Genomic DNA, 8,734 nt, shown 5'->3' with positions numbered 1-8,734 from the left:
GAAAGAATGTAGGCTTTGGGAGATAAAGTGAGACATGCAGTTAAATGCACATGGGCCAATGGCAATCCACAAGAAAAGGAAAAACTAAGGAATCTTGGTACAGACATAGGCTATAGGTTTACATAGACAAAAGAACTGGGGACAGGTGACAAAGGCATTTGTTGCAAATGGTTCCAACCACAGGTGTGATGTGATTGGTCACCATATCAGCCCCTGTTCTTTGAAAGTTTCCAGAGCCTCTCATCTGGAGGTGTATTCTACCTAGCAGTTAAAGTCTAAGTCATAAGTACTTGTTATTTAAGTCTCAAACCAGAAATAGCTTTATGAATTAGAACACAGAGTAAGTGAAAGTCAGAATTTTCCCAATTAAATAGACTGTGCAGGGGAAAATTAACTCCATGAGTATGGACCAAAAAACCCAATAATTTGTCTTCACTTAAATAGAAGGCCTTGGCAAAAATAAGAGCTTGCCATCTATCAGAGGTGCCAATAAAGGCTTGAATGTCTACTACCCCTGTGTAAGATCACTTCTTTAAATCCTCTTGTCTTTAGTAAGTTCTTGAAGTCTGGCACAAGTCACTCCATCTAGATTGGGACAGCTTTCCCCTCTTGTCTCCAAACTGACTGAGAAGAGCCTCCTCTGACTTTTTCCCCTTTAAATTTTCCTCCAAAATAAATACTGAATACCTTTCTATATTCTTTCTTCTTGTTGGTTTGTTGACTTTGTAACCTGCATTTTAAAAATTATTTTATAAGAACTTTAAATTTAAATAATTTTTAAAATTTCCCTTATATTTTTACTATTCACACCTATGAAGAAAGGCAATTTAAAACTATCTATAAGTAACTTTAAAGACACTTCTGTTAATAGATCTAACTATAAAAGAATTGAATGTAAATTACACTCATGACAAAATGAAACAAGTTGAGGTTACTGTCCACAAAATTATGCCAGTGTTTTAGTTAGTATTAATAGACGTAAAACTTTGAAAAACTTTTTCTTTAAAGTAGCAACAGAAGAAGTGCTGTAGAGAACAGCAAACTTTCATTTCTTGGCATTAAACAAATAATAAGAATCAACCAAAGATGTAGAAACACACACATATGCAGAAAAGTTTTAATTTAGGCATTCAGAAATATCAATTTAAGCAAGCATTCAATTCAAGAACAGGTAAATCATGGAATAATCAAATGTGTGTGCTTCCCTTCTTCAGCATCTAAGTGTAATGAGAATATGAAGGATGGTGTGGTGGTGGTCTTAAGTACTAGTGTTATCAAGAGTGATTTGTTTGGGTACGTTTTCAGTTGTTTGCATTTTCATTCATAGAAGTTGTCTACTCACAATGCAATTTGTGACAATTGAGGAAGCCTGTGATGGACCATGGGAAAATCAGACACCTTTAGGATCTCTTGCCCAAAGGAAGGATTTATTACCTTCAGAGGTTATTTTGTTGGGTGATATATTTAAAAACTATATTTGCTCTTCATCACAGGTTCTGGCACAGAATTACTAAAACTCTTAGAATATCTTGACCATTAGGAACAACTTTGGTTTTTATCCTTTGCCCCTTTAAGTGGTATCTGAATATATGTTAGTGAGGTGATAAATGATACCATCCCAGGTCCACAAGGTGACCTGAAACCATGATCTTCCTGACCAGCATAGCAAGTAACTAGGATGACATGTGTAAGCCACTGGGGTCCAACAAGTTCTTCCTTCTGTATTGTGTATTACAATCATCTTTTAACTTGGAAATTGAAATAGCCATTGTTGGAAAGCTATTGATTATTTGGTATAAAGTAGGAAGATAACACTCGGAAAAAAACCAATAAAGTAATATAGTTAATCCTATTTGTATAGTGATAATGAAATTGATTTTCATTAGTTCATTTCTTTTTTGGTTGTGTCATTTGGTTTAGCTTACATTTTTCCAGTAATGGGTATGGAACCTGTGGCCTTCCTTATGCTCAGCAATAGATCTACAACCAAGCCATTAATTTCTTTTCTCAATTATTGACTTATTTTCATATTTCAATGTTTTTGGTGAAGTGCAAATATTTCATGAGCATCTGTCTCCAAAACAAAGCAGAAAAGACTAGAAGTGTTGCTCAAGTGGTAGAGAATCTGCTATGCAAACATTAAGGCCTGAGTTCAAAGCATTGTCCAATCAAAAAATAAAAAAGGAGCAAAACACAGAAAATGATTATAGATAACTCAATATGCTCAGCATCCACCTGGATGCTATTTTTACAGAATACATTGGTCACAACCAAATAAAAAACATTTTTTGTGAACATAATGAATTTATCCAAAAGAGTCACCACATTCTAAGTTATCACAAGAAGTTTAAATAATGTTACTCTATATAAAGGCTGAAGATAGTGAGTAGTCAAGTTTGTTATCCAGAATTTCTATGGGTCTGGCTTTAGCAGAATCTACAAATTTGTTAATTTCAAATACAAAAACACTACCATGATGTACCCATGATGTTTAGAGATGAAACCTTTTGATTTTTGATACTGGACGTTTGGTGGTGAGATTATCCATTTTGAAATTGTATATTTTTGCACAAGTTCTGTATTGCAGAAAAACCTATTTCCAGAAGTCATCCCTGTGGAAATTTCCACAACAAAAATTTCAAGGGAAGTGCCAAATGTACTTTAATATCACTACCTCAACACTAGATAAAGAGAAGTATTTGTGATATCCCTCACCTAGTGACAGCAGTTACTTGGGATAGTTAGGGAAGGGACTGAAGAATCACAGATCCAAGTCTAGCCAGAAAAGGGCATCACAACACAAACATCATTTAGAGACAGTAGACAATAGACAAGGGAGTCACCTTGAAACAACACCAAAGTTTGAGAATGGCAACACAAGTCTTTAAGGAGCAGATACAGAAAGGTAGAAGGAAGTTGATGCTAAAGGATGTCTTTAGTGCCAAATCTTTGTGATGAAACCCACCTAAGATATTTGTTTTCAAAATCCACCTGTCAAGAAGACCCAGGCAAACATCCCTCTGTGAGAAAGACTTGAGGAGTTTCAATGCCTCAAAAAGTAGAATTAATACCCTTAACCAGCCCACCTGCTATGGCTTGGATCATTTTCCTCCAGTCTCTCACTTGTAGAGTCTTGACCCTTTCTTTCCTTAATAAAGACCTGTGGGTTTGCATCTCTGACTGTTGAAGCAGTCACTCTTTCATTTTGAAAAAGAACTCAGTCCATACCTGACACATCTGTCTCTATGAATGTCATGCCCATTCTCCCCCAAAATGGTAAGAAATCACAAGAACTATGAAGAGGTGGAGAGATGTGGCTCTTCAATGCAAAATATCAATTTGTGAAAAATCTCAGGCAGTGGAGTCATTTTACAAAAACCTTCTGAAAAATGTCTAAGGTAGAATCAAATGGTTGTAGGGAACTATGATGAAGAAAAAAGAAACTGAAAACAATGAATGAATAAGATAGTATCTATAAAGACTTAGCAATCATCAAATTGATTATACAGACACTATGAAGATATGCCTGCCTGGCACTGGTGGTTCACACCTGTAATCCTAGATACTCAGAAGCGAGTGAGGAGGAGGATCCCGGTTTGAGTCATCCCAGGCAAACAGTTCATGAGATTCTATCCATAAAATACATAACTTTAAAAGGGCTGATGCAGTGACTAAAGGTGTAGACACTGAGTTCAAGCCCCGGGTAACATTCACACACACAAAAAAAGAAAAAATGAAGATGTATGTAAAACAAGTTCAATCAAACCATTACTATAGTTGTTCATTTGTGAATTGGAGAAGCAAGACCAAAAATCTGCATGAAAAGAAAGTAATTAAAATTATGCAGCCAGAAGAGAAAGAAAGAAATATGAAATTCAAGAATATGTCACCAGTGTATGAATTGTGTAAATTGTTAAACAGTGTTCTCTAGTGAAGAGAAAAAGATAGAAGCTATGAACATAGATTACATAAAGTAAACAATGGTAGAAATTTGGAATATGAGTGTGGTAGAAATGTCAGAATGGTGTGGAGTGTATAGGCAGGAAGATGGCTCTAATGCCAGCACTAGGTTTATTGTGGACAAAAGCCTGGAGACTCTGGGAAACAAAGTGAGAAAGGGTTTGAAGAAGGCAAGCTCACAACATGAAAAAATAGAGCCCCAGTTGAGGGAGTACACATGGCATTCACTTAGCCCAGAAAGACCACTGTTTCCAGCTGTACATTGTTTGTGGTTGGAGATTGGCAGCACATTCCTGAAGTTTCTCAGTGGCATCATGAACGATCATGGTCTGGTTGAAGTAAAGGAGTCTTGTCATAAAAACAGCATGCTTTCTACAGGTTTTTGGTGGCAACTGATGTGAAGGAATGAAGGCTTTGGGAGATAAAGTGAGACATGCAGTTAAATGCACACGGACCAATGGCAATCAGCATAAGGAGGAAATACCAAGGAAATTTGATGCAGACATTGGCTATAGGTTTAAGAAAAGAACTGGGGGAAGGGGACAAAGATATGCCTAGAAAATGGTTCCAACACAGGTGTGGCATGGTTGGTCACCATCTCAACCCTGTTCTGAAAGAGGTCCAGAGTTCTAATCTGCAGGGTAGTCCACCTAAGCAGTTTACGTCTAAGTCATAGGTACTTGTTATTTAAGTGTAAAACTAGAAACAAGGTACTAATTCACTGGTGTCACTAGTCCAGTTCACCACCTTCACTTTTATTGATAACTTATGTAGATACTGATTGCTTCCATCAATCTTACTGAAATTCTCTGTATTTTATGTGTTAGTCACACTATACGGTTTCATTTGTTTTCTTTTTCATTCTGTCTCTATTAGTAATTTTTCTTCATAGTTATGACAAGGATTACATAAAATATATTATGGCTATTCAATATTTAACAAAGAAAAACTTACCTAGAGTTGAATATAAAGACAATTTACATGTATTTTCTTCCCACTCCACATTCAATATAATTCATGTCACACTCTATATCTCTCTTTAATTCATATCCATTAAGAAATATATGTTATTTATTTGTATTGCTTGATTTTCACTGAAGTTAAAAAATTTGGTGTAGTGCATGGACTTGAACTCAGGGCCTCACATTTTCTAGGCAGGCACCCTACCCCTTGAGCCACTCCACCAGTCCTGAAGTTAAAAAAATTTTTTACACTTTGCCTTACAGAATTTCAGTATTCTGAATATGATTAAATTTACCTTTCCCCAGTTGGATTAATGCTCACATTTTCATGCCATTTCCAGATCACTTTGTTTAATTGTAGGAACTGTTACCATTTTGTTTAAGGCTGATATCAGAGTGATGTGCATCTTCATCATTTTATGTAAGACCTGTGCCACCAAATGAAAGAGGTCCTAATGTCATACTTCTGGTTGCTGGAATGAGAAAACTGGCTTCATGGTGTACATTTTCAGACACCGCTTTAGACAATCTACCCATTTTCAGTCAAACAAATTAAAATGTGCCAACACAGGGGATACAATTATTGCATACATGCAGAAATGGGAGTTACATTTCTCCAATATTCTACAAAGGAATTAAGATGGACTAAAGCCAAACCTTTTTCTAGCTCAGAGAAAAGACTGCTTTGTCTAAGGCCACAAGAAAATGCCCATTCTAAGATTACATATAATCCATAGCATTGCACATTCACTTTGATGTACCCCACAGAAGAGAAGTCTCTCTTTTGAGTTAGATACAGGTAAAGATTTAGCTTGGGAGTGTGCCAGGTCCTGGTGACACTCCTTAAACATTGAAGTGATTTCTCCTTCAGCACCTTAGTATTTGCCAGCAGGGAGATGTCACCTCAAGTCAGTTTAAGGTTCTGACATGAACAAACTGCCAAAATCATGAGACCTTTTTTCTTGGAAGCCTCCTAAATCTGTCTTTGTCTTAAGCCTGTTCTTTAGAAATTTTAATCATAGAAATTTTACAGTGTGATTCAAACAGCACTATGCATGAAAATGTAAAGTGTCCAGGTAACAGCTGCAAGGCACTGAAAGCTTCAGTCTCAGAAAGAACAGCACTCCCCAAGTGTGTCCATGCATGTGTGCCCTGCTTTCCTGAGCATGCTTTCATACTCCTCACTGTCACCCCTCCTAAGTTGTTTTCAGTAGCTCTGGAGTCCAGCTAGAAAGAAGAGAAACTGTGTAGAAACCACCCATAGGAACTTCTTTGCCTTTTGTCTCAGTCTCAAATGTGACCTCATTTTAGAGTCACTGGGCTCAGACCTCTACCCTACAGCAACTGGAGGTAACAACAAAAAGGGCCCCTTCAATGGGGTTTTTATGGTTGGACATTTTAGTTTTTGTTTCTTAAATCCAGACAGTATTTTTTAACTGAGTAGAATTAACTTGCCAACAATATACTGTTAGTATATATGTCATTGTTTAAAATAAAGTTAAAACCACCATCTTTAAGTATTAAAGGACATGTTTAGAGCCAGTAAAAAATAGTCATTTTGTCTCTATTTAAGTAGGAGACCCTGTCTAAACATATTAGTTTGTGTCTGGAAGGGCTTTAATGCAAGATTGCCACACATGCATAAGAACCATTTCTTTAATCCTTTCAGCCTTGGTTATTTTTGAGAGGTCTGGCATCTGTGACTCCATTTGAACTTTGATGGCAGTCCCCCCTTTGTCTCCAAACTGCTTGTCTCTGAGCAGTCTCTTCTGAAGATCTGTCTTCTATCCATGTACTCACCAGGACTGACCCTGCTTAGCTTCTGAATCCAGATGAGGTAGGGCATGTTCGGGGTGGTACAGCCAGAGACTGAAAATCCAGAACTCTCTTTCCTGGATTTTGTTTGTTTGATTTGGGTCCAATGTCCAGGAGGCAGGGGTGAATAATGTGCAGATCAAGTGGGAGTCAGTGCCAAGTAGACTGTTCTGGCCAAATTTAAGCAACAAAAATTCATAGAAGAAGTGGCTTTTAGGCAGTGGGCTTCTAGACAAAGACAATACAAAACAAAATCTAACAAAAGCAAGTGCCTAAAAACTAAACTGGTTTACATATAAGTAGTTATTAGAGTCATTTATTTTATGGACTTGATTGTAAATATCCCAGAAGAATCAAAACTGTAATGACAAAAACTTAGGAGTCATGGTTAAAATTTTAATGGGCAATTGAGCAACTAACAAAACCTTTTATCAGTACCATTAACTTTCTGTTTCATGTTTATCTAAATTTTGTATTTTAGAAGGCTTGATATACTCAAAAAACATAAGTATATTTAATATACATGAACCAGCTACACCATCACAGCTTTATACAGTTTATATATACATATTAGTTTAGTTTATCTTAAAGTAAAACCTTAGATTTTTATCAGTTTTGGGGGGAAAGAACAGTTTTAGCAATGCCAAATAGCCCAGTCACAGACACATATAGGGTACCAACTGTATTAGAATCAACCAAGAAAACAGTTGTTTAACCATGAGGTCATCTAGAAAAATTTATAAAAACTGTTAGAAAATAAGAGGCATGGAAGAGGCAGAAAAATGCTTCAAAATCCAGTACAGGGTTTATTGTTCAGGCAGGAGCCCTGGGGAGGGAGACCCCAGCAAGAGAGCTAGAGCCCACTGCCATGCACAGGCTTGGTCTAGTTATAGGGAGCTAGTGGAAAAGACGCAGGAAGGTCACTGAGGCATATTGTTGCTGGGCAACCAAGAAATATAAGTTGTAGTGAGGTCACTGTCTGCCCAACATTCCTTGGTATCTATCCAGGGAGATATAAGTAAACCATCTGCATAGGGGATGAAGTCTAGTCCTAACATGAGTGTCTTCATTGTTAACCTCTACATAAACCAACTCCTAAATGAACATGACTCAATTACCTCAGTAGTTGAAACTCTGACAAAAATCACCAGAGAATACAGGTAAATATTTATGGGGACTAAGTTTGGAGTTAGGAAACATAGTGGCCAAGAATCGTGGTTCAGATATTGAGAAGGGCTCACATCCCAGAGTGTTGACTTAACCCATGGTTTATTATATACAGCAGGATTCCACCAACCTGTAGTCAGTGGAGCCCCTCTAAAATAACAGGCCCAATCTGGACATCCCAGGGCAAAAATTCCCTTCATCCAACATGTGGAAGGAGTAGGACTAACACCTCCACTCTGTTGAGTCCAAGAAAAACTGGAGGTCTTGACTTCCAGTGTACTGTTCCTTTTTGAGTTTTTTCAATCCTATCTGGAGGGTGTATTTTGGCTTCACATAAGTAAATCTGTCTCAACCTTACGTCAGTACAACAGTACTCCCTGTGCTCAGCTGCCTCTTGTTTTTCTGTGTTTAATAAATCTTGTCTTGCCAAATTTGTGGATTAACCTGTTGCACCAAAAATTCCCTGACAGTTATCTTGATAAAACAAAAACCATTTTAAGACAATTTTTGTTTAAATGTTATGAGGAACAACACAATATTTTAAAGATACCTTTGTTGCTATGACATTAGAGAACTAAGTTCTTACTTTAAAATCAGTACATTAAAATTTGACCTTATAAAACTTTAATGTAACTTAAGACTTTCGTCAACTTAATCACTTACATAAGCATCTACACCCTCCATCTTTATATGACAACTTTGTACTTTTATGACAACTTATTTTGTATCCCTGGGGGAGATGGTCTTTATCATTTTTTAAGTGTTTTTTATCCTTTAATTTAAAAAGTAATATCTTTTACATCATGTTACTTATTGAAATTAATTTATAA

The sequence above is a fragment of the Castor canadensis genome, chromosome 14 (assembly GCF_047511655.1).
Source record: "Castor canadensis chromosome 14, mCasCan1.hap1v2, whole genome shotgun sequence".
In the NCBI taxonomy this organism is placed as follows: Eukaryota; Metazoa; Chordata; class Mammalia; order Rodentia; family Castoridae; genus Castor; species Castor canadensis.
Note: the sequence above shows the minus strand (reverse complement) of the source record.